Source organism: Phalacrocorax aristotelis, chromosome 2 (assembly GCF_949628215.1).
Source record: "Phalacrocorax aristotelis chromosome 2, bGulAri2.1, whole genome shotgun sequence".
Lineage (NCBI taxonomy): Eukaryota > Metazoa > Chordata > Aves > Suliformes > Phalacrocoracidae > Phalacrocorax > Phalacrocorax aristotelis.
Window position 1 is genome coordinate 54,147,593 of NC_134277.1, and position 27,953 is coordinate 54,175,545.

At 37.7% G+C, this 27,953-nt stretch overlaps 1 protein-coding gene and 1 long non-coding RNA gene across 5 annotated transcripts in view; one reads left to right on the top strand and one right to left on the bottom strand.

Moving 5' to 3' along the window:
• Window positions 1-27,950, top strand: LOC142052865 (uncharacterized). Of its 2 annotated transcripts, none has more exons than XR_012659014.1 (4): window positions 1-123; window positions 287-396; window positions 1,810-1,931; window positions 26,236-27,950. It is a non-coding gene; the product is annotated as an uncharacterized LOC142052865 (long non-coding RNA). The 2 variants fall into 2 exon arrangements; XR_012659015.1 differs by lacking the exon at window positions 26,236-27,950 and adding an exon at window positions 2,528-5,596.
• BBS9 (Bardet-Biedl syndrome 9) overlaps window positions 1-27,953 on the bottom strand; it is a 318,286-nt gene that overhangs the window by 54,967 nt on the left and 235,366 nt on the right. The window lies entirely within an intron of this gene.

The window sequence follows — 27,953 nt, forward strand, 5'->3', positions numbered from 1 at the left end:
TCACATGCAACAGTTTTATTACTTCTCTCAGAAAATAATCTGGGAAGGTGTGCATACTTTCCAGCTGCTTTATTAACCTAGGCAACATGAAATATGGCATTTCAGGGTATCTCAAGGATCAAGGTCTGAATATACCTAAGCTTCTCCTTAATCCAGTTTCATTGGGTTTTTCAGAAGTTTCATGATTCTCCAATATTATGATCCAATACATTTGCTCTACTGAATCAATTTGGATGTCCTTAGGCTCTTTTTTTAAACAGGTACTTCTTCATTTACTCACATGTAGCTCTGCATGTATAGACAAACCAACTTTGACTCTGGAGGATGGGGAAGAAAAAGGACAGAAATTTGAAGAGGAAAGAGAGAAATGACAAAAAGATTCAGCGGAGAAGGGAGGTAAGCCTCACATTACCTTTAACACACATTTCCCACATCCATCCCCACTCTTCCATTCTTACTTTTTCTTGAACTTTCAACAGTCATTACCTATAATTGAGGAGATTACTTTCTAAGACACAATTACTTTCTGCTTGGCCATGATTTCTTCCACCATTATAATTTTAAATTCCAAACTCCTTAGCATGTCCCATTTAATTAGAATATCACACAGATAAAATTTAATGAAATGTGATACATGAACTACATATCTCTGACAATTCGGGCATCAGCTGTCACTGATGAGATGGATCAATGATAAGATGACTGAATGCCTACAGTTAAGCAACCAGAACTGCTTAGTTTCATTCTACACAAACATCTGAAATGATACATAAAAAGAGACAGTTTAAATATTACAAAACTCCTTCTAATGGAATCCAGTTTGGGCAAATACAATGCCCAAGTGAATTATCAACCTTCCTGTGATACACGCATAATTAAATGAACATGCTACTGTAAACTTTGACACAGAAATGCACTTGCAAAAAGAATTTCAATGAGGGTCACCATTCAACATACACGAATATTGGCATTTGAAATGCAAGAGAGATTTCAACCCAGGAGCAAAGACAAAGACAGTAAACACTGCCAGTGAGGAGAGAAAGATATTTATGAAAAAGAAAACACAAACAAACTGAACTTGGAATTTTTCAGAGACAGAATAAAAACAATGTAAAATTGGGACAGATAATGAGAAGAGTCATGTGGTTCAATCACATGGAGTAGGATTTGGTACAGGGCATGTTATGAAGTGTTCTGAAGATTGAAACTTCACAAGCTTACTTTGAGATTTGTTCTGAACAAGATTTTCAAAAGCACTTAAAAGCAATTCTGCTTCTTCTGCATTAAAAAACCCCACTCAAAACTCACATTACTCTTGAAAACACACTAGCTCTTGAAGCAACCATTTAAACCACACACATTTTATTTCTTACAATTTCCATTCAACTCATTTATGTGGGGAATGGGTGAACTGCAAAAATTTTTGGTAGCCTTATCAGAAGATATAAAAAAATACAGATACTGGGAATCGGAAATCGTATAATGAAAAGCATGATACACAGCTCAGAACCCTGAAACCAAACTTATTTCCCTAAACATCTGGCTTTCTTTTGTGGGATTTTAGGTCCATAATAATAAATAAGTCAGGTTTAGGAGTGCCAGTTTATTAAGTATTTAAAAATGGCTAAGCCACAGCAGCTGCCTGGATCTCACAGCATGTCCAAATAGACCAAATGTTCCCTGTTGGTAACAGCATATTCAAATACAAGTATTACTATTATGGATTGATACTAATAAACACAAGGTTTAATTTTAAATGAGGCTTAAAAATCCATTTCCTTCCCTTACCATTTGCTATTTATTTTTTAGCTACTGAATATTCCTGGACAGTTAGCAAAAATCTTAAACATTTCATCACTTCGCAGTCCTGTTGAAGGCTTCGGATGTAACAGCACAATATTTCTGAATTAAAGTTACTTTTCTGGAATCAAGTAAGTAAATACATACCATGTCTGTATATTTTTCTTTTCAAACTTTCAGTTTAGTTCATGCCTTACAGTTTCAACTCACCAATTCCCATCATCTGCACTGAAGCTGAGAGACAGTGAAAGAACAGGCTTTTAATGTCACCACTCCTACTGCCTAGTCTCTCAAATAGACTTTTCACTCTTACAAGCCTATGAATATTATTAAAAAGAAAATATTTTTCATCTGGATTTAGTTTATAAAATGTGTAGACTCCATTTCTGAAACTAGGCAATGTTCACTAACACCCAACTAATTTGGATTTTTGACCCGTTGGGTAGTCGTTTGGATTAGGACACTAGGAATTTTATTGCTTCAAGGGAAATCTCTGGGTAGCAGAAGGACAAATGAATTGTTAATAAAACTTGCTTTAGAGAATCACTGTGTATCTGGTGCAGCATGGAGAAGGAAAAGAAAGTAACTAAAGAGCTGTAGAGCTATGAGCACTCTTGGCTAACAGCCAACAGCTGTAGAGAGCTCCAGCAGTCTATGTATCAGGTCAGTTAGGACTTGTAATTTAGAGCCCATTACAGTGACTGTATAGTAAAAACTTTGTTTCCAGTTGTTTGGACATGAACGAAGGAAGTCATGGAAAAGAAAGCTCTTCAAGAATAGCTGCACATGACCACCATAATGACTGAAAGAGGATGAGGTCTGTTGTATGCACATGATGTATAAAAAGACATATAAATATGTAAGCACCTCTACTTCTGCGAAATATGCAAATCTCAAAATATTCCAGTGCCATTGACTAGCCCTTCTCAAAAATAGAAGCAAGATGTGACAAAACCAGGGCTAATTTTGGAGCTCCAACTAACCTATGGAAAAGAAGCTCTCTGTCTTCTGCCCACAAGAAGACAGAATCTAACCCAATATGACCGTAGTATGCTGCAGTATGCATTCTAGCATTTGGCATATGAATGGAATTTTTTGCCTAACATTTTTGCTGTGATATAAGGATGACAAAATAATTTAAGCCAAAAAGAAAGAAGTTTTCTTTTAAAAATTATTTTAATCATCTGGAATTTTGGGAAAATAAATTTATAATCCAAAACACAGCCCTCATCAAAACTAAGTTAACTAAATGGAACTCCTCCTTTCCTCCAAGAGACACTGCCAAAATTGCTTTTCAGATTTTGAGCTGAATTTGTTGTGATTTATTACTAGAAAATAAAAGTCTGGAGTATAACAAATATATGCTAAGCTATTTGTAATTAACAATGGGTGCAAATGAACACTGAAATTATGCAATGGGTTTCACAGCATCACAAAAGAGATTGATCTGAACTAGTTTAATGTGTTTCTGTTCTACTGAATGCTATCAAAAGCTATAAATTTTGAAAATTGCCATTTTGCAAGTTTTGGTTTCCTCTATAATGAATTTCAATATGCCAAAGTTTCCTATAGCATTCCATATATCATTTTAAAAAGCACGAGAAATAGGGATTTGTTATCCAAAACTAGTAAACCTAGAGTATTAGTCAGAATTAGGTTGTAAAAGAAAGAATCAGCTGAATATTTATAAGCAATTACCTGAGTTAAGACACTATTTTTTCAAGTTCTGGGTTGTTTACTTGACATATGCTCTGCAAGCCGCTATTTCAGTAAAGGTAGTTGATGTTCCCTGAAGCACTTGCAGCTACTCACCTCAACCCTCCTCACCACAAACGCCCACCCTTCTCCAGACCTACCTAGGGTCTGCTTCTTTAACCTATTCCAGACAAAACAAGTGAGGCTAACTTAATTTAAATGGTAGGTTTTTGCTAAGCAAGATCATTTGTCTGAAGTAGTTTAGACAGCATTCAGCAATCAGCTCCACTCAAAAGTCTAAACTGCTGTTAATCTCTGACAAGGGGGAAAAAGAGGGGGAAGAGGGAAAGGAAATTTATGCGTATCTCTGGAAAGGTTACAGATTATTTCTTTTGCTGAGAAGCAGAATATGAAAGACTGGATGTCTGAGACCTAAAGCATTAGACAATTGCACTTGTGAATTCTTATAATGCATATTTCAGGGAATAGACATCTTTGGGAATGAAACCCTGTCTGGATTGGTTAAGTAATCAGATGCAAAGTGCTAGACTTGCTGGTCTTGTTTCCCTGTTCAATCTCTTGTTGAGGGAGTCCCCAAGGCGCTCTTTAATTGTGTTTATACAGCAAAGCAATGATATATCACATGTGGCAGTACAATAACATTTTCATGCTGATTAGATAGGTTTGTACAGCTCTGATTAAGGTACTTCTCCTGTTTTAACTTTACCTCTGGACTTTTGAATTTACATGCAAACTTATAACTGAACACTTGCAAAATTTGCAGTCACATAACTAAAAAATATTACCAAAAATTGACATCTGGTTTGATTTCATTTGAATTGCATTTCTTTTACATGATGATATTAAAATAAAAGTTTGTGCAAATGTCTACTGTGCATATACCTTCACAAACAAAAGCAAGCCTGTTCCCCTGGTAATCACCCATTCAGGTAGCAGAGTACCTAAGAGTAACTGCAAGCCTGTGCAGAGACAAAATTCTACCTCTCTCTTAAAAGAAGCAGATTGCAATTGTTTTGTATTTTACTCAGTTGTCATTACAATGCTGCACAGTTTCCAAGCAAAATTATATGAATACTATCAGTTATAGTCTTTATCATAGCAGATTCAATTCTCAGAGTAGTTACAGTTTCAACTGTAAACTACCATACGAAGAAAACTCTCTTTTCTTTCATAAAGCATGACAGATGTCTACGGTTTTGTGGTATTTGTTTTGTTTTGGTTTCTTAATGTTTGTATAATTCAGCATTGTTAAGAGGAGTCCTGGGTGTGGCCAAGAAAAACCCTCTAATGGTTTCCATTGCAAATGAAAGGCGAATATTTCAGATTGCAATCTAACATTCACATTCTTTTACAAATATTTTTGGAAGGAACACCAATTAAACTTTTTTTTGTGATGGTGGAGTAGGATGAGCTACTTTTGAAGCTACAAACCCGGAGGGAAAAAAAAAAAAAATCAGTTCCCCATAAGTTCATGGATTAGCATTTATGTTGCAGCACTGCTGTGTGAAAAATGAGAGGATAACCAATTTGCAGCCCCCCAATAGAACTAGTCTAAAGAAAGAAAATTGTTGGAATTAACTCCTATAAACGGACTTCATACATGGCAATACAAACCATGATTTTTACAAGCAAGGAAAAGGCATCTCAAGCCGCAAAATTGGAAACAATCATACATTCCTAAAAAAAAATCTCAGGTCTGTTTGTGAAGTTGCAGCTAAAAGAGCCCTGTAAAATCTTGTTTATATCTATTTTACACACAAATATATCCACTATGCTATACGAACTGTATGTATGAATGTTTACAGACACCCCAATACTATATACTACACAAGTAGAGTGTGACTTCAGCAGTGTTAGGGATTTCCTTTATTGATTCTGAATTTGGGTAATATTGATAATCACACTAGATTTTATACTGTTCAGCGTGTATAACAGCTTTGCTGAATTTAAGTATTTTCTTAAGACACAGTTGTGTAGCAGACAAAGTATGTAAGCAAGTGAAAGTTACTCAGGCATGTTCCTATATCCTTTGCCGAGTTAGGGATTGCATATGTGGCAGGAGTCAGGCCTCCAATAAACTACAGAATTTTTTTATTTTTTTATTTTTACTTTTAATATATATTAATTAAAATTTATGGACACCAAACAATAAGCCAACATGAAACATTTCTGTTCAAAGGATCCCAAACAGCCTGTGCAGACCTCCAAAAACTGCAATCAGTATTATGCACCACATGTGTTAGACACATCAGTAGAAAGCCATCAACAGTTAATCCTAATTGGTTTGCGTTGGTTTCTGCCAGTGCCAACATGCATTTGAAGTCAGATGTGCTCGTTTGCGTGTATACCCTGTGCCTATGCTACTTTCATACTGTGACAGAACATATCAAAGTCTTTGCTCACTATTTTCAAAAGCAGTTTAATAAAAGCAAATGAGCCAGTGACTTTTTTCAAGGGACAGAGCACTCGGCACCCAAATTCCATTACATTTCAAAGGAATCTGAGCGCTCAACTCCCTTAAGGTCTTTAATGTAGGTTAGCTACATACCATTTATCAAAACAGTAACTATTTGATCCCCACTTGTGTAAAAAAAGATGGGTGTCAAGAGGCAGCTTCAGCATCTTAAAGTTAGTGATTTACATATATCAATTCAACCTTATATATGGTAACTCCACAGTCATTACCTAATAACTACTTTATTGCTTCCTGACAGGGGCCTCCTCCACAGTACCACAGCCATTAAGTAATACACTTGGGCTCCCACACCTCTTCCACATCACGGGTCTATCACTGCATCACTAACCAAGCAGTTGTCATCCTAAGTTGATAAGAGTTCAGAAAAAAAGCTGAAGCCTAGACCAGGTATGATTTATTTTTTCAAAAGAACGTAGGAGAATTTTCATAGAGTGCTATCAAATCAATTGGGTGCACTCAAAATTTTTTAAAATATCCTGACTTTGGACTTTGTAACTGTAAAAATAGTCTTAATGCTTTCTTTGAGGGAAGGAGATATTTGAAAAGAGGATGCTCACATGTTTTTTAGGATATCTTCCTACTGTGCCTAGGCATGGCTCTTCCACACCATCTAGGCAATTTTTCATTCTTCAATTCAGCAATTCTTCTTACACTCTGTAGGGAAAGCGACTGTCATTCTTATCACCCAAACAGTAATAGCATGTAACTTTTAACACCAAAGCAAAGAACGCAAACATACAGGGCAAGTGCTCCCTCAGTATAGATCAGCAAGAAAGAAACTAACAGCAGAACTTAGAGGTTGACCTCATGTTGTTTTGTAACATAAGCACTTTCCACCCAAAGGGCAAAAGTCAAGGAGGGTTTGATTGTGGAGTCAAAATAGTCCTACCACTCTGTTATTTTAGCCTCCCTTTCTTCTTCCTGATTATTCCTCTCAACATAACCTACAGCATTTAGCGATAAACCTGCTGGCACACAATTTATAAAGAAACAACACTTGACTCTCTCACAGCTACTTATCTTTTTAAGCAGTCAAAAGAAAAAGCCCAACTATATATAGTGACTCCTTGGTGTCTAGCCTCCCCCCACCCCTTGGCTTTTTTGTATGCGCATGGGACACTAACATGGTTTTTCGCAGAACTGAAGGCAGCTTGTAATGCATGGTTGACCATGAAAAGTAACTGCAAAGGGATGGTAAGATCAAGTATCTTTGCCTATACTGAAGAACCCAAAGCCATTAAGTTTATGCCACTAATTAAGAGTTAGTATGTACTTGCATGTGGTTCAAACAAAACAAAAATGATTCCATTGTAAGAATAATTTAAAGCAATAGCAACAGCTTATTTTTATAATTAGACAAGTATAAAAAGAGCAAAGGGGAAACAAAAAAATTACTAAGTAAGGAAGTTACTTTTCTATTCTCATGATCTGGGAAACACCACTGACTGATATGTGGGAAAAAATCATGGAGAACAGGAAAGGTATTTTAAAATTACTTTGTCAAGCAGAGGTAGACTTTATTTTTCCAAAGGAACACCTTTAATATTGGTGCATAATTATCTTACACATTGTACTATTAAATGGTATAACTATTGACTTTCTAATTTGCAAATTAATGTACAGAAAACACTTAAATTATAAACAGCACCCCAGTACTAATTCAACTAATCAAACATTTCCAACTCAGATTTTTAAAATATAAACTTTTATTCTACTACTGATATAACCAGTGATTAAAAAAAAGACACTTTCCCCATAACATTTAATTTGTAGACCAATGCTGACCACCTTCTGAGATTGGAGACATAGCTTTTTATGAAGTCACACAACGGTCATGTTCAGTGATTTATTTGGGCTTCTCTTTTTGTGCCCAATAACATGACCAAGGAAGAGCTGAAGGACCGCCAAGAAGGTTTGAAGGAGCAAGTGAACACTGGGTTGCAAAACAATTAATCCCTATTGCAGCCTGCACTCTGAAAAGAGTGGGTAGAGAGATTGGTCTCATACATCTCAGCCAAGAGCAAATATGTTCAAGTCACAAGTGATGTGCACAGAAAAACAACACTTACTAATGCACAGAGAATTCTGATTTAAACCAGGGAAAGCAGGGAAATGGTGATTTTACATAAAGAAATGAATGTAGAAAAGAGTAATTTGAAATTTCATCGAAATTTTAGAAATTTCAAGAAGTTCTCTGTATTTTCAAATTCACTGTAGGTTGGGCAAGAAAAGAAGAAAAAAGGCTTTGATCCATATACTACAACCCTGCTCCTGTTATAGGTATCCTTGCAGCTTTCTCAGCCTGTATCTGCTTATTTTCTACAAAAAATATTTTTTTTTTAATCACCACAAAAGAATAAAATGAGCTACATGAAAAAAATCTGGATTTAGACAACTTCAAGATATCTAAGAGAAAAATATCAACAAGGAAGAAAAATATCAGCTAATTCCAACTGTGTGTTCTGCATGCCTATACAGTGATGACGCATGAGCCTGTAAGAACATAACCTGATTTTTGCACAACAGGCTAAGTTTGCAGAGCTGAAATTGACAAAAGTGGTTTTCTTTTTTTAATAATAGGAAAAATGGATCATGTTTGATTTAGAAGCTTTCATTAAAATACTCCTAGAAGTAACAAATTATATTACTATTTTATTCTACAGTTATACTGTGCTATATATACTCTATTAATAGAGTAATCCTACCCCACTAAAGACAGTACAAAAAAACTGTCATTAAGGAAACACTTTTTATATTTTTTAAATTTAAACTAGCTTTTAATCAGTAACTCCCAAGTTGTTTCAAAATCCAACTTGTCCACAATCTGTGGTCAACATAGGGTGACTAGTGAAGTGACCACAAAAAAAATGAATCCAATTAAGTGTACTTGAGAAAGATTTTAGCCTTCTGAGAGAATATAAGTGAGCACTTTCTGCAAAGGTTTCTGCAGCAGAAATCTACCTGTTTTTCATAGCTCTCTAATGCAGATTAAAGGACAAAACGAAATACGAATAATACTATCCTAAGAACTGTACAGAAAGTGCACCTACAGACAGTGGACATAACATAACTTGGCTCTTATATCAATAGAAGTGAGTATTCTCGTGTGCTGGCCATATGCAAGCTGCGTAACAGTGTTAGAACTATGAAAAAATAGCCAAGGGACTCATTTGTATCTGTTTTTGCAGATGAGACAATTTAATATGAGGATCCATGGGGTGCATGGCTGTAAATCTTTGACTGGAAATTACACATGGAGACAGAAAGCATCAAAATTATTGCAATACTTTGAGCCTAACAATGAACATCTCATGAGCTCCTACAGCATCAGTGCAGGGTGCCAAAGACATAAATCACTAGCCTAAAAGAAAATGAAAAAGAAAATGTTTTATTTGTGTAAAAACCTGAAAAAGGATGACTTAATTAGAGAACAAAACCCTCACTATATCCAGTTGATTTACAAGGGTTTTTTTATCTATGAGACAACAGTATTTTGCAATACATTTCTCTGCAATAAAGGGCATGAGTTATCCTTCACTACCACAGTGAGCACAACAATGCATCAAGGGGTTTAGAAAAGGTACATTTGATAATAACCCTTAGACAGTCTATCAAGTAAAACAACACTTATTGCCATTTCACTGATCCCAACCATCCTCCCCCCATAAGTATCTCAAAAGGCAGGCAGGCTTACCACTATTTTAGCACAGCTTTACCAGAAAGACCGCCATGAGTCTCCTACTGCTAAGACAAAAACATTTTATGATATTATGTAGAGTATTTTACAGAGTTTACAGTACTAATTATTTAACTATGAATACATTTATACAAGACAGCCATACTTTTACAGAACAGAAACCTAGGTGTCTCTCTTCAATTCAGTCCTGTCTACAGGCCATCTCAGTAATCTGGAGAAGTCTTTAAAATTCTCCCTGCCTGTGGTCTATGTTCTCCTGGGGTGGGAGATCATGCAAGCACAGGATAGCTTCAAGATGCAGAACTTAATATTCCTATTTCTCTAAGGTCAGGCTATCTACGTACCTTGCCCTTCCAGCAGCAATAAGGTCAAGCTCCTTCCAGCCCTCCTTCCTTATCAGCACCAGTCTCATGATAACATTTTAAGGGCAGGTGAGATCAATAAGCCCTTTGTCAAATAATCACTGGGGGTGACTTGGAAATTAAACTTATGTTTTTAGCAAAGGTACATCATGGAAGACGCTTGCAGGGGAGGGTGCGGCTGACAGGTCAGAAATCCATTCCATGGCAGTTCCCTAGGCTCGTAACCTTAGACGTCAGCAATGCCAGGAGAACTTGGTGTACTGCGTCTAAGAGGATTTGTCCAGAGGGTGGAATGGTGTGGAGACACCGTGGCCAGGCTCCATGACCATGGAGCTGATACACTGCACACTTGGCCAGGCTCTGTGATCAATGGCAACTCGCGGTACCATGGAGCTGGTACACTGCACATTGGCTACCTTGAGCCAACACTCTGTCATGCTTTTGACAAAAGGCTGTCCTTTTTATCATTATAATACCAAAGCACACCTCCATCCCAAAAGCTACCTGCCTCTAAGGTGCAACCACCCCTCACTGGGCAAAGCAAGGAAACTTTACACCAGTCATAATAAAGGTACGTATGACTAGAGTCACTCAAGCTCCACCTGAAAGTTAAAAAATAGTGTAAATTAGGCTTAGAGAAAGAGGATGTTGGGGAAGACACCATCACGTACCACTCTGACTTCTGGGATGAGTCGATGGGCTGAGCCTCTCTTTTCCCCTCATTGGGACACCTTTGGGTAAGATTTGAGCACTTGGCTATATCAAGTGTTTCCCCGGGAAAACTTATAAACCTCTCTATAGCTTCACTTTAAACCTCCAATGCATTAGAGTCGCTTTGTATTTGCTTAACGCACTTGTAGCCTAGCAGTGTACTAATTTCTTGGTATTTGTGTGTGTCTTGTAACCAGCAATTCTATCCCCGGTAATCCAAAGAACCTGTGTATCTGTTGCTTTAATAAATCGTACTATACATTAATCTAGCTGTGACCGTTCTCATTGAATGTAACCGGCCTGGGCAGATGCCAAATTAGTTACTAACAAATACTCTGAGGGGTGGTTACATCTACAATCCTTAGAAAATAAACCGTTGACCAAGTCCAAGACTAAGACCGGACTTAGCTGCACGTAGACTCCTCTCTGAGAGGTTTAGAAAGCAAGGGTGTCCTGTCTGAACCTCGCAACTCAACAGTAGAGTCTCCCCCTAGCCACTCCTCAGACCCCTATCATTAACGCAACACCCTTGGCACAGGCAGCATGCCTAGCCTTCCATGTTGCAGGTGAACCTAGGATGTCCTTAAAACTTTCTCTACAGGGTTATGACTGGAATCAACAAGAGGTGATCAACACCTAAGCTCAACAGATGGCAAATCTGGCCTTCCTCTGCATAGCAGGTGCAGACAGAGCTTCTGTATCACCATTCTCCTGTGGGGAAAACAAAATTCTCAGGTCCCTAATGTGTGAGGCTTAAAGGCAAGAGTCAAATATCTATCTTAGGCATTATAGCACTATTCATTATACCAGGGAGCTTAAGTTCCACCTATGTTCCTCCACCACAATCTGTAGCATGAACCTTCGGGAACACCTAAACATAAAACACAAGGTGGAGATGTGTTAGGTGAAATTTAGGTTACCCATACTTGGTGTTGGTCCCCCAAAAGAGACTTAAGTAATTAAGCCTCTATCGAGGTGACAGAGTCAAGTTTCTCCACAGTGTAATTAAGAATAGTTTACATAATAAACAGAAGCTTTTAGTAACAGCTAGTACTATTACCTACTAGGATTTAGGCAGCATATATAATTGAGCAAGGCACATGTGTGCATCTACCTTCTCCAACGCCGGCCTAGAGGACACATCACTTTTGAAGACGCAGGAGACAGGAATCAGTTCCTTTTTTAGACTGAATCAAAAACACACTATGCTCCTCTCAGAATACTAAACTGTCAGGCTGCTGGCAATTTTCATCTCTGAACCTCCCCCTCCAGGATGTGTTAGGCATTTTACAGCTTCTAAAGCAAAATCTTCCCAGAAGTATTATCAGAACACAGCTTTTATCACCTCCCCCCCGCAGTGAAGTAGTGATTCAGCGGCAGAATAGTAACGTTTAAAGCATGCTGAAAATACTGCTTTGCAGGCATGCTAACATTGTCTCCTGGTACTGCATTGTCTTCTCTATTTCCACTTCCTCCCTCCTGTTTTGTCCTCTGCCTGAAAGCTTGGGCACAGACTGCCATGCTGCTCTCCATTTATACAGCACCTACTACAACAGGGTCACAGCCTGTGAAATGAATTCCAATGCACTACAACACTATAAACAACCACCACCAACAGGCCTGTCAGAGGAAATTAACTAAGTATATTTTGGTGATGCATGGTTCCCAATTGCTTCTTAAGCAGTTTCTCTTGCTGATTTATGAAATCCAGTTTTCTGCAATGAATTAGGTGGCTGTTACTTATACTGCCATCTGCCCCTTTATCCACATTGACCTCAGCCCTCCTCATAAACGCTCCAGTTGCAAGGGTATGACTCAATCCACATTCATACCTGAACTCTCAGCCCTGTGGAGAAAAGTATTTATTAGGGTTGGATGCAGGTACACTTAGTGAACTTCTCTATTGTACCTTGACACTGTACATACCTGTAGGTGGTCCTGGTTATACAGGAGGAGCTGGGAGAGGGAAGGTTACAACTTCATCTCCACTCCTCTGGTATTGGCAAAGGCATCCTTCTGTTTCAACCATGAGACAGAAATGGATACAGTATACAGGAACTCACTGGCATTTAGAAGATTTTTCCCAGCAGTAGCTGGTTGCTACAGCTTGGTCTAGACACAAAGAATTTAAGAAGTTTCCTTGTAACCCCCATGGGAAACTGACAACTGTGAAAACTGCGGGAATTTCCTGATAACCACAGCATCCTGCCCTGTATTTTACAATAAACAACATTGACAGCAGTTGTGCACCAGAAGTAGACTTTACCATTTTGCTACAGCAACAGGGAACTTCCACCTACTTTTCACTATTCCTCATTATGAGAACCGATATGTGTACCACGGGCTGTTCCTGACACACTCATATACATTCTCACAGTTACACGAGTACATATGGAAGAATAGAGAATACAGAGCAAAGCACGATTATTTCAAAAGCTTATAGCCATTCTTACTGTTTCTTTCGTTGCATACCCTTATGACAAATACTATAATCAATACTCTCTTCAGCCTATAATTATAGAGTAATTACACTGAAGTAAGATTTCATGTACTGTATGAAATCATGCATTGGGGAAAAATAATATTTGAAGCATACATCTCTTTTAGCCCACCTTTGCCTCAAGCTGCAGGCACTCATAAAACCAGCTTTATGACTCCTCTTTTTAAATCAGCATACAGTCTAGATTGTACTGCCAGAAAGTCCAAGAGATGCAATAACCTCAAATGTGTACACTTCATACCTGTATACTTTTTGTAATAATAATTCATGGATTTAAAAAAAATCAGAACTAATAAATGTATACTACGTTATTTTTAGCTATATTCCTATCACTACCTTTATGGAGGTCTGAAATGAAACCTTTAAATACCTGGCAAAAATTATTTTTACACAAGGAGCAAGATGTCAGGCCACGAACTCAAAAAAAGAAAAATTCATGCCACCTACCCAACAATATGTTTGTACTTCTTAATGAGCAAAATACACAGAATTTCAGGAGGGTTTGGTTTCCCCAGACAATTCTAGAGATAAGTGATCAGTTCAAGTAGCTGCATGTTTAGCCATCATCTGACTGAACGCGGTAACGTGAGCATTAGCTATGGTGACATGCCATTACACATTGTCTGCTCTTCCTATCTGATGTATATACCATACTTCAGGGCTCCAGGAAAATCCTGCATATCCATCAGCCAAGCTTGATTAGCCAGCAAAAACAAATGGTGGGGGAGCAGCAGCTACCAAAGACAAGTTCAAAGGCAGGTCAGAAAGTAACAAAGCTCCATATGAAGGAGAATCAGCTGGCTTCAGCTGCTTGCTGTATCATCAAGCAACATGGTAATGTCCCTCTTTCATTAGGACTACATCCAATTCTTCTATTACTTTTTTCCAAACTAAACTTCAAGAACCAACTAAAAATATCAAGCAGCAGACCCAAAGCAAGTGAAGGGTGATAGCAGCATCAAATGGACACATGCTCGCAAACATCACCAACTGCTTCTGAGAGATGAGAGTTTCAGGCCACCAGCTACACTGGTCACGCTGGCCGTAGACAAAGAGATGAACAGAGCTGGAAGATGCCCATAAAGTACCTTGGTATGGCCTTGTTAGGAAAAGCATGATAGAAGATGGAAAGTTAATGGCTAACGAAGGCCAAGAATAAGAGAGAACAGATATATTCAAACCAGGATCACACTTCTGATTGCTTTTAGTTGGACTAAACCAGACAGCTCATCTTGAATTACACTACACTACCATGGCACTTCTGTGAAGTCCGAATCCAGTCCCTGATGTCCAAGTAATAGTGCCAGACAAATAGAGTGGCTCGTGCCTCGTGCCTCCTGTCAGGCTGTTAAAATGTGCTACAGGTCTCAGACTTGGCCCAGGAGGAGAAGTTTTATTTGACCGCATGAGCCAGCGAAGGTGGCAGGCAGCAAGTGTGCGCTGATGTGCCTGCCACAGGGAGAAGTTGAGTCACTGTTCACCATGCCAGCTGGATTCAAATGCAAAGTTTAATAAACTGGTTCACTGCAGTGATCATGCCTGGTTGCTGCTGGCTGGCACAAAATGCTTTCATCTTTAAATGTCACAGGCAGGTTAGGGCAGTTTTGGGTTTTTTTTTTTCAGTAGGTGAATCGAAATATGGAAATTCCAGCTACAAGACCCCAGAATGAAAGAGAACTGAAAAAAATTGATCTACTTTTGATGTTGTTTGTTGCTGGCATAAACTGGCTCTGCGATTCTAGTTCCACATTAGGAAAGGGAAGCAACAAAAATAAGCCTGTCCTCTGTGGTCAGTTATAATTGCTGAAATCTTGGAATTATTTTCAGTGCAAGATCATTCTGCAAAGGTTTTTTTGGAATGGGTCAGGGAAATATCAGGCAAGGTAGAACTTCTTGTCAGACAACCTGAAGAAACACGTCCAGACAAGTGAGATGTAACCAACTCGTTGCTTGCCAGGAAAGTTGCATGTAAATGCCACTGAAAATCCTCATTAAATGTATAATCTGTACTGCCTCATCATTTGCTAAATTGTTTCTCTGGTTGAGGGTGGTCAATTTTGAGCTATATTGCACTTCAGGAAAAGAAATGTCACTAGGTGGGTATAAACACTATTTAGACCTTGTTCAGAGCTTTTTGACCAGATCTCACAATAGGCTACTGATGAACATTCACCTTCTTGTATCGCAAATAGGAACAGCAATGTCAGGAACAAGATTTTCGGGAAGAATCTTTGAATCTTAGTGTCCTAGTTGACTGTAAAGTATACTTAGCCCTCACGGCTCCCAAAAGTTCCAAAAAACAAGTTAAAATAATCCCAAAAAGGTGGCCACCCCCAAATGTTGGCACACAGTAGCAAAGGAACTTTTATAAAATTCTGGTTTATCTGTTTTGCTGTGTCATACAAGAAAAAAAGGCCAATGACAAAGAAAATGAAGGTGAAGAATTATTTTTCGTTCCTCAGCCATCAGGTTGCATATGTCTGCTGACCACTGAACTTCTTTTATTTGCAAGGGCAGCAGGGAACAATAACGGTGCTCAAACAGAAAGGGAAATAGAAGAGTTACAGAATCAGACATAACCCTCCCCAACATCCTTTTAACAATCAAAGGAAAAAAGATAACCATACTTCCATTGTGAATAATGAAATTTGATATTCAGGTCATCTTCTTGCCTCCTTGTTGGCAGAATTAAGTTAAGGAGCAAGTCCCAATTTACTACTTCAAACATTTATGCCACATTCAAAGATAATTTATACTTCAGTTACACTCTTCCATCAAAGAAACAGTACAGATACAAACCAGGCTTTTAGAAATGTGAAGATCATAAACTTGATTATATTTAAAAGGAAAGAACGTTCACGTATTTTTATACACTTTTCCAGCACCTAAATAGGGAAAATTACTTGCTTTGCTCCTGTTCATTCTGGATACAGGTCAGATGTGTCTCTCAACTAATTTGCCTCATCAAACATTGCCAAGCCTTCACAAGCAGTTTCTAAGCTTTGAATATTGCCAGGAGAGCAAAACTGCTTCAGTATATGCCAGGGAGACACTGAGGAACTTGTGTTTTATAATATCTGAGTTCTATCTGGAGCTGAGATTCAATAAGGTCTTGTTTCTTTGTGATAAAAACTATTTCCTTAGAAATACAACAGAAACATAACTTTACACGGACAGCCAACAAATGCAACCAGATAGACAGTTAGGGCCATTTACAGTGTCATTGCCAGACTAGACAGGCATGCAAACTACTCTGCTCCATCGCACAGGCTCATTCTATAAAGCCATAAAGAAAACAAATCAGGAGTGAGTCAGCACCTTCTGCCAGGACAAACCCATTTGCACATCAAAACTTTAGACTGCAATTTCTTTTGTTAGTATTATGATAATCCATGTTCAATAAATGATGTTGCTCTATGCAAATGGTTTAGCCTAAATTAATGGCAGTAAATTTTTACCTCACTAGACAACGTAGGGATTTGGGTGCTGCATTTTAGTAAAACAGGCTAACTAAACACAGCTTGGAGGCAGATGCACAAATTCTGGCTTGAACCAAACATGATGAACAGAAACATGATGAAAAACCTCAAGCCCAACATACTTTATTTACTTGCACATAAAAATGGACTGACATGACTTCTTTGTAGAAACAATTATTTTTTCCCCACTCTACAGATTATGTAAGGTCTGACCTTCATATTAGGTCCAACATAACCACGTCTCTAACCAAATTCTTTCAGAGTTCCCTGATATGCAAACACTGATCCAATGAGATAACTGATGTTGCTTTGGTTGGATACTGGTAGCCTAATACTGATTTCAGTTTTTTAGAAACTCTGAAAAGCAGTGTGCCATGTGGCTGGAAATACAGCAGCTTGGGCTGGAACACCCAGCCCAAAGCTGGGTCCAAAGCAGCAGATGTCATGTATAATATATAAAATATATATATAAAACATAATAGCTGTCTATTTACCTCAGAAAAAAGGCAGATACTTACATCATTAACTGCTTTCTCTTGATATTTAAAAAAAAATAATAATAGGCTATCTATTCCAATGTAGAGGCTGACTTACACTGGTAGCAGATACTCAATACTGAAGAATAATTCCCATAATAGTACAGCAAAGTTTTAGAATGAAAACTGGCTGATGAAGCAACAAAAACAGAGTTAGGCTTTGAAGATTCATGAAGACTGCAGACTGGAAATCTACAATGTCACAGCTAATCACAAAGATTTTTAAAACAGCCTCCCCCACCCCAAGGCTAGATGTCCAGGTTTTGGCTGGGATAGAGTTAATTTTCTTCATAGCAGCTAGCATGGGGCTATGGCTTGGATTTGTGCTGGAAACAGCGTTGATAACACAGGGATGTTTTTGTTACTGCTGAGCAGCACCTACACAGAGTCAAGGCCTTTTCTGCTTCTCACCCCACCCCACCAGCGAGTGGGCTGGGGGAGGCAGAAGGATTTGGGACAGCTGACCTCAACTGACCCAAGGGATATCCCACACCATATGACGGATGACGTCACGCTCAGCATATAAAGCTGGGGGAAGAAAAAGGAAAGAAGGGGGGATGTTCAGAGTGATGGCGTTTGTCTTCCCAAATAACTGTTACATGTGATAGAGCCCTGCTTTCCTGGAGACAGCTGAACACCTGCCTGCCGATGGGAAGTAGTGAATTAATTCCTTGTTTTGCTTTTCTTGCGTGCTCGGCTTTTGCTTTACCTATTAAACTGTCTTTATCTTAACCCATGAATTTTCTCACTTTCACTCTTCCAATTCTCTCCCCTGTCCCACCAGAGGGGAGTGAGTGAGCGGCCATGTGAAGCTTAGTTGGTGGCAGGGGTTAAACCACGACACCAGAGAAGTCACATAAGGCAGTCTCAAATTATTTTGTTCTGAATATTGTTAATCATTAATCATCTTTCTCTTCCTTTGAACTTGAAGTGAAGAGAAATCAGAGCCATCAGTCACCTGCAATGTTGGAAAAACTCAGCTTTTCACAGTCAGGGCAGTGATTCAGGTAATACCTGAATTTTCTCCAACATGTCCCTATGACTGCCATTAAGTGTAACACACATAATAAAAATACCACGGTCTAACAAACTAAGTGTGGGATTCAAGTTAAGGAAATTCTGTATTTTAGTCCCTGATTCCTCCTCAAACTTTTTCATGTAATGCATCTGCTTTAGTTTCTCCCTGTCTAATTACATCTAATTATCATTACCTGCATCACAGTGGTGTTTTGCTGGCCATCAAATCTAAGAAATGCTTATGCTCAGATCTGTAGAATGACCATGCAGAAGTCTCCTGCAGACAGGCGCAACTCCCTCCCCAATCCCTTGCAATCCTAATTTACACAGCTACCTCCTGCAAAACACTATCAAATTTTGGTAAAGACATTCTGCGTCAAAGAGTTAGTGTTGTTCCTGGGACAGGAAATAAGGCAGAGAAACAAGCAACTACCTGGCACATCGACATACATTATAGAAAAAGAATCGGATTCACCAAATATTTTTCTTAATAAATCTGTGCATAATTTCTGTAGCACAGATAAGAACACAGTTGAAAGAAGGCAGAAACTGATTCAGAGACTCTTCTAAAAAGACCGATACCAATAGAATATAACTGGCTTTGGATACCTGCACAAAGCATCAGAGTTATCAAAATAGACTGGCCATCTACACTTGGCAGATGTCCTTAAACAAAGACAGACTTTTGGGTGCTTCCCCGCAGCCCTTTTCTAAATTTCAGAGGTGGACCAAATACAATACTTACCTGATTTTGCGGTGATCAATTTGGGCAACTGGAAGTATTTTTTAATCCAAAAATTCAAAAATAAATGGCTGCATGCCCTTCCACCATTCAAAGGGCTCTAAAGGATACAGGAAATGTGCCATTGCCAGTTCAATAACTTCTGCAATGATCACTCTATTGAAAGCCATTTTGGGAGGCTTAGCTTTAGACTTTCTTCTTGTACATAATCAACTTTTCCTTTGTTGTGTGTCTCAAACATTTTGCCTATCAGAAGGCTCAGCATTCAAGCAATACCACCTGAGCAGATGAAAGTACTAAAAAAAGACAGCAAAAACAGGGAAAACATGAATGTGATTCAGATGCCTCAGGTAGTTTTCAATATCACAGAAAGCCCCAGTACGGAACTCTGTCCTCCAAAGAAAATGCAACTTCCAACACTTGTTCACCGCTTTAAATATAGTATTTTCTATCTACCAGAATGATAATTTCCCACCCTGGTAAAATATTTTTAAATTGAAAACCTTTGTAGTAACTAAGGGTTTAAAGTGCCAGTATGGAATCTCTACTCTTGAGTGATTATGTTACATCCGCACAACATATTTTATGGCATCTGCAAAACACAGAAGAAAATACCAAGGTAAAAAAATGTTACTTTATTATTTATCAGCTTCTGATTAATTCTGACAACTAGCACCATTTGCATCCCTGCGGGCCTAATATTTTCAGAGCATTAAACAGAACAACTTGTGTGACACTTGTCAGTTTATTAGAAAAAAAGGACCCATGGATTTCATCATGAAAGAGGAAGGTCATCAAAAGTTATCAAGATTTGATTAAACCTTCTTGATCAAAAAACGTACCCCTCCGACCTTTCCTTTTCCTGTACTTGCAAGTAAGTTATTCCATACAAAACATTTCTTGCAAATGGTCAGAGTTCCTAAAGACTCTAGACTGTTTGTTTTCCAACTGTGAAGGTAGCAAGCGGCAGTGTTAATGATATACCTACTTGAAATCTCCATGCAATTACACTGCATACAAACAGTAGAAAGTTAGTAAATTATTTCCCTTCTGCCCAAAGTTATTTTCTGCATATCATTAGATAAACCTATTTAGACATATATTTCTGTAAATTATATTGTAAATTACCTTACTTCCAGTATCCCCATGCTAGCAGCTGAATTAATATGCAGAGATGATGTTGCCATTCTCTTTAGTGACATGATATTCCAAAGGATTAATTTTCACTATACCTTCGGTTTTTGTAGTGATGATTATGCCAGTAATCACCATTAATGTTATAGTCAACGTACTTAGCACAACTTTTTGCTAAATCACTAAGGCAATGAGCAAATTCTAGAAAACAAACCCAACCACGGTCCAGTGAACTCTGGCTTTGCTTTAAACACATTAGCAGATGTGTACCTCAGCTCCTCATTTCTCCCACATTTCATAAAGCACCGTTAACCCCTTCCCTTTGGTTGTGGTTGGGAGCTCAGTACACCGATAAGATATGTTCAAAACCAGACAGCCTTCAATGAGTTAACTTTTCTTCCACAAAGGTGAAGAGTTTTGCTGACCCAGTTCGAGTCGGCTTGAATAAAATTAAATTCTGCTGTAGTCAACAGGAAAGTAGGAAGGAAAATAGGATTTAACAAACAAAGCATAAAAAGTCCACAGCAGGAAATCATTATTTGGGCAATTGTTCACTTTGTTAAGAGACTGGACTGTATTAATATCTATCGGGGCATACTGCTGTGTTTGTGGTTTCTCTTTAGTGCCACGTCTAGTCTAATTAGTTACAAAGTGGTCGTACAGGCAAGCAAAATCTGCAATTGTGCGAGCTTTCCGAAGAATACAGAATCCATATGTCATTGATGCATAATCTGGCACCAGCTTATTCTGGTTAAATTTGACTGGTTGACTAAAATTAAATTAATACTAAAGGAAGCTCAGAATGCCAATAGAAGTGGTTTACAGAAATAGTTTCACCAACCATTACAGCTGCTATGGATTAAGCATGCTGAACGGTTCAGTTCAAGTTTTTAGTATAGATACACAAAAAACTTCAGCCACAGTATTCTGCCTGCATGTTTGCAGTTAAAAGCATTCTAGGAACACACATAACATTGTTCCAAGTTACCGTTTTACATTTATCAATTTCAGTCATGCTTCTTACCACAAGAAAGTTAAATTAAAATACATTAAAATATAACATTTTTTAATGTGTGTGTGTATATATATATATATATAGGTATGACAACTGCAGTTAAGAAGTAGGGTTGTAGACAAAAATCCTGTAAACCACTGGGGAAACCCTAACATTCTATAGGGTTTTACAGATCACAGCCTTACACATACAGTGATCATAATCATTATATTCAGAAACATAAAAAGTTATCAATAACCACCAGTGAAGAAGGTAACACCAACAATGTTTGTACTGGAACAGTTAACTTTCGTAAGTATGAGAGCTGTCGTAAACCAGTTTCTTTAGTATATTCTGAAGGTTCCGGATACAAACCAGTACCACAGGCACAACGCTCACCTCATGATAAAGCTATATTTTAGCTCCTCTTTTTCCAAGTAAAGGGAAATATTTCCCTGGCTGCCTGCCTTACTCAAGCTTCTTTGAAGCTACTTTAAAAGCTACAACCAGCCTCTGTGAAATGAACTATTGGTTACAAACTGCAGGTGGTGAGGTAAGAAGAGGCTTGCAATATAACGTAGCCAAATTTTTTATCAGACTCGGACAGTTTAGATCAATATGAAGGCAGTAGAGTGATGCCAATTTACACTGGTTGTGAATGTAATTCAATGGTTTGTACTGAAAGAAGATTTTGATTTACTTATTCTAGGATGGGAGCATGACCCTGCCAAACACTATTTCCCAATACTGCAGAGACTTAAATGAGACACATGCTGAATATATCACTCTGATCCACTCATTTATCATCTTTTATGGAATTTGAAGGAATCATTAGAGCTGCTTTTTAAAAAAAATATTAACATTTTATCCAGTTCACAGGGAATCAGCTTTCAGAAGAAAGCTGGAAAAGGTCATTATGCACAGCCAGCTGTTGCAAAATGCATCTCCTGCATTGCATTTCACTCCTGACCTAGTAACTCCCCTTTCCCAACCTTAATATTTCAGAAAACGAGGGTATTTTTTATATCTGACACTTGGTAGGACTATCACTTGACAGCTTTCACAGTACTATGCTTTGACCACTTTTCAAGGTGTGGGATCGTACCCAGTATCTGGCAACATCTCTAATCCCTCTAGACAAGCCTTGTGCTGAAACGTAGAAAATTAGTGCAAGGCTTTTTGTAGCAGTTAAGCCCCGCATAAAGCCCGTTTGGGAATAAGCTGATGAAAGACCTGTGTAGGTTACCTGTGCCACCTCTGCTTTTCATCTCTCAGCTAGCCTTGTATTTGAAAAGTCTCAACAAAAGCAGCCTTGGGCTTTAGATTTACACAGAACCAGCAGCCCCATTTGCTTCCATAACTAACTTGTAGGAGATGCACTGGTACGCCTGTTCACCTTCAGCCACAGCTTTGCAAAAATAAAGTGTATATAATTAATTACATGTGCCTCAGCATGCTGCAGGGCTCCAATACTCCTGTGGGTTTACTAATCTATGTACCACAATGGTGCAGGAGTTTCCAAACTTTCACGTAGATTACTTAATTATTCTATCAACCATATATTTATTAAAATTCTGTTTCAAGCAATAATAATTGAACTCTAAAATAATTATTTACATTTAATTTGAAATCAGTTTCAGGTATGTATACTGACATAAATTTTGCGGGAGTTATCTGTAATTTACAGATTCATAAAATCCCTTATGGGAACCTGAGGGATAAGCCACATTATTGATAATAACCTGGATTTACAGAACAGAATTTGGTCTGCTTATTGTGAAAGGTTATCTTTCATATTGTACTTCCACAAACTGCTGTTTTTTTTTTTTTTCTTAGATAATCCATTGTAAAACTAACAACCCAATACTCACCTTTACACAAGATCACAGTTCACTGAGGTAATCTTACGGGTGAATTACAAAGCACTAAATACTTGGCTTCTACAAATTATTAGCAAGAATTAATGTCATTATTTATTTGGACTTCAGGTACTTGAATACCATCTCAGTGGACTGAATTCTGCTGACAGGTGCCATGTTATTATTCAGAAAATAATTTTGTAGGACAAATTCACAGGATGACAGTGCATGTTTTGTCAGTCAGGGCCCAAGTATTACATATATAAAACATTCATTCTAATTATTAAAATGAGAGTACGAGACACAAGTCAAGCCTTATACTGAGAATAAGTAATCTTGTGGTTTTCACACAAGGCTGTCACTCGGGAGACGTGAATCCAGTTTAACTAAAACTACACTATGCTTTTGGGTATATCTTTTGAAACATATTTAAGATGTCGCTCTGAAAAATGGGAATCGTAATATTTTTTTATCTGGGATAAGATTGCCTCTTCTAGTAAGATCTCATTTGCAGCAGCACAATAATAAGATAACCTCAGTAAAAACCTATTCTAAAACTTCAGACCACAATCTGCACTGACCTGAATTCAGGAAGAAAAGGGGCGCATATAGACTTCAGTGACTCTGAAACAAATATGACAATAGAAAGAGTGCACTAAGTGTCTGCAAAGTGAGAGCTAGGCATATTCAATACAAAACCTAACATGCACATGTAAAAAGAAAATATCTCCAGCTATTTTATACTCCATAAATTATTTTACAAACATTTAATGTCTTTTACACTTCTTTAATCCAATGGCATATGGAATGTATTTCGATGACATACCAAATCAATACTAAGACAGTATGAGACTTTTTATTCCTTAGATTCATACAATAACTCTGGATACAGCAGTCTAAATCAAATCTCCTGATCACAGCAGAGTCGACACTAAATTCAGACCAGGTTGCTCAGGGTTTTATCTAACCTATCTAGTCCTGAAACCTGCGAGGAAGGAGATGCCACAGCCTCACTTGGAATCCTGCACCAAAGTTTTACTGTCCTCATCGTGAAAAGGTGTGGGGGGGTGGGGGTTGGTTATTTTGTTTGTTTGTTTGCTTTGGTTTTTTGTTTGTTAGGTTTGAGGGTTTTTTTTTCCCGTTGGGGGGGTGTGGGGGTGGGGTTGTGTCTATTTGGAACCTCCCCTTTTTCAATTTATGACCATTGCCTGCCCTTTTCCTGCCTTGCAGCTCTGTGAAGAGCCAGGCTTTTTCTTCTCAAGAGCTCCTCCTTAATACTGGCAAGCCGCTCTCAGGTCTACCCTGAGCATCCTCTTCATGCTAAACAAGTTCCATTCCCTCAGCTTCTCCTCATAAAAGTAGTGCTCCAGCTTCCAAATTTGTAATCCTCTGCTGAACTCATGCAATTTTATCCACATCTTTCTTGTATTGCTTATATTGGAGGGGGCAAAAACTGGACACAATATTGCCAACGTGCACATTTCCAGGTTTTGTTTTGTTGGGTTTGTTTGTTTGGGGTTTCTTAATGTAACAATATTATTGCTCAATTATTTGAGCTAATCTGAACATAGCCATTAACCAAAAATATTAATATAATGGACTACTAGGAACGATACGAGACCTGCATCCTGATACTGTTGTGAACTCCTAAGATAAATAATATTCTTTTTTGAGTATATAGTTTATTTATGCTTCCTTAGTTACATCAAGATCTGTCATTATTTACTGTTTTAGGAGTGTCTATTTGAACTAACTATATTTCAATACCTTTTTTTCAGAGCTCAGGTATATTTTAGAAATACTAGATGTCTTGCACATAACAGAACAAGAATGTTTTCTTAGTACTTTCGCTATTCAAGAAAAAAATTGTCAGGTATAGGTATTAAAATCCACATCAACTTCTCATATTCAATTAGTTATCTCCTCTAACTTACATTATTCGTGGACTAATTCCTGCATCAGCTATAATTAGTCTGTTAAAGTACTAAAACTGCTCTCATAAGCCCCCACTAGGGTTCTTTCTGCCTTTGGACTACATGCAATTTTTCCACCTACCATGCTCATGCTTTACTCGGTCTCCTATATTCACAGCATATAAAACTCTTTGTGCGCTAACATTACGAAACTTAATCCTTCTCCATACCTGTCTTTTAGAAAGCAAGAACCATCATCCTTGCCTTCATACATCTCAGTTACTGTTTTCTCATGTCACATTTCTCACTGGAAGTCTTAATAATATAAAACCTTTTTCAGACTGAAACACCAAAACCCCACAAAACCCTATGAGCCCTGCAGTAACAAAGCTCGTCTTATTTGGTGTCATCTTGATCTTATCTGTTTATCAGTACCTTCAATCTTCTCCCTCAACCAACATAAGACATTTGAACAAAAAAAATGCCCTAAATCTTTTTGTAGGGAAAAATAATTAATGCAATGCATGAATTGTGTTATATACAAACCTCAATGCAACAATTACTTCATTTGTTAGGAAGAGATTAACATCACTCAGTGGACTCCTTGTAGAGCTCCACCAGCTATAAAATGTCTCTCTGTAACGTATCAGCATTCCTGAATTTTTGTGGAACTGGGGAGAAAAAAGTATCAATATTAAAAATCAGGGAGCTGGAGCCTTTGCATGAAATATAGTTTTGTTCCTACCACAAAGCTAAGGTTTTTTTGATCTTTCTGAACTTCTCAATCACGTATGACCAAAGAATTCTTCACAATGAATTATGTTTGCCTTCTATGTTAATGAAAAGCCAACATGTATAATTTATTGAAGCTAGGAACCAAACATTAAAAAAAAGTAATAAAAAAGCCATAGGAGTCTTTAAAGGGAGAGTCCTCACCATCTAAATGGAACTGTTATACAATATTTTTCTGTCAGATTTATTAGGTTTTATTTGAATATGTTCAACTTTGCAATGTTGTTTGTACAAAAATTCCACGGAGCAAAAGCATTAAAATCCAATAAAATCAAACAAATGAATGGTCACAAGAAAAACAAGGAGTCTGTAGAAAACTCCGTTTTCTTTTAAAGCCAGTATTAGGCTTAAATCTCAATCATAAATACGACGTCCCTCTTTCACAAAGATGGATCCTGATATTTTGTTTTCTTTTTAGCTTTTATGCTGCTACTCCTCAGTATGACGACTTCCTGAAAGGAGTGATGTTCCACCAAGATAACTATCTCTTCCATTCTCTTTCTATAGAAGCAGAGGAGGGCTTCTTCCAGAGGGAGGAACTGAAGCAGCAATACAAAATAACACAAGGTCTGAATCCTGAGCTACAAACATCAACCAAGGAGCACCTCCATTAGCTGGCGCAACTTCAAAGTATATGTAGCTGTGTATGTTTTGTAGTGTCGTGTCATCCTCCCACCCCCGGATAAATAAGATTTCATAGTAAATATTCTATTGAAAAAACAAAGCTACCAACAGAAAATACATTTCTTCATACTGTTCCTTCTTTTGGGACATATTATTTGCTTGTTATACAGAACAATTGGCTTTTTCACGTAATGAATAAGAATCGTCTCTCATTCTTTTAAAATCAATATACTTCATTTGAGTTTGTCTACGTAGGGCAAGATTTTTCATCTACTCCATCTTTCAAACCTTGAACTGCCTTATATAGTTAGTTGCTAGACTACCCCTCTAAGTGCTAAGCTGTCACTGTAGGTACCATGACATCTATGGGCTTATCTTCTCTGCAAAATTAATTGAGCAATTAATCTGAAGTTGCTCTTACCCTGAGTCATGTCTACACACATGATCTTTCACATGACAATGCATCTTGCTGGAGGTGTATTAACACAGATTTCCAGATAAAACAACAACTTTGTACATCTGAAAAATTAGTTTTCTGAAGTACCCTCAGTAACTGTCAAGTTAGTACAGGCATAAAAGACTTCAGCAAATGGTGCATACAATATTCACATTTACCTCACTAGACCCCTAAAAATACTTGCATCCAAATGACTTCTAATATAAAAAAAAGGATATTGACAGAATATAAATCCTTGAGCTTAACCAAAATGTTGAACTGATAGCATGAAGGTATGTATCAGGAAAACATTAACAAATTAGCAGTAACACAATCTTATTTTGTGCTGATGCAAATCACTCACAACAATTATGAGTGAGGCTAAATAAGATCAGACTGCTTACGTGCTACTTGTGTAAGCAGAGGAATGAAATTCTACTTTGAAAACAATTCAAGAGCTTTCCTTTCCCAAGTAAAGCCTGATCACATCAGTGTTTGACAAGTGAGCTGGTTAGAACAAAACACCATTTTCCTACAATAAAAACTGAATCAACAGTGCAGTTGGGAAAGAGCTCTTCTGAACAATCCAATCCCAATTCTTAAATCAGTAACTGAGAAATTTGTCCTATCCGTTTATTACTGCAATATTCTTTATAAATCATGAAAGAAAGTACTGATTTGGAGAGGAGCTGTTACGAAATTCATTGCTAAATTTATTAAGGCAATTCATTGGATCCACCTTGCTTGTAGCAATAATTACAAATTACAAATCCAGAAACAACCTTCTGTTGACCTTTTTTTCTAGCTAATCTACTACCTTTTGGCATTCCCTGTTTGCCTGTGGTAGGTCTGTCCAGAGGTTGCAAAGAAAAAAAGCTAGAAGAAATGTATACTCCTCACTGATAGCAGTCTTTTTCCCCTGAGCATAGTTCCTTTGCTAAGCCATTCTTCTTCTTTGTAACATTTTAACATAAAAACCTACTTCTCAAGGTCAATCATAATAAATTAATCACCTTAGTTCCAAGAAGACATACATGCAAAGACCTGTTCCACAGGTTGCCAAAAATAATTTACTGATTTTCTTTAAGAATTGAGTGAAAGGAAGCACTGACAAGATACTACAAGACAAAAATTATAAAATAGACCTTCTTCAGTTTTGCATTGC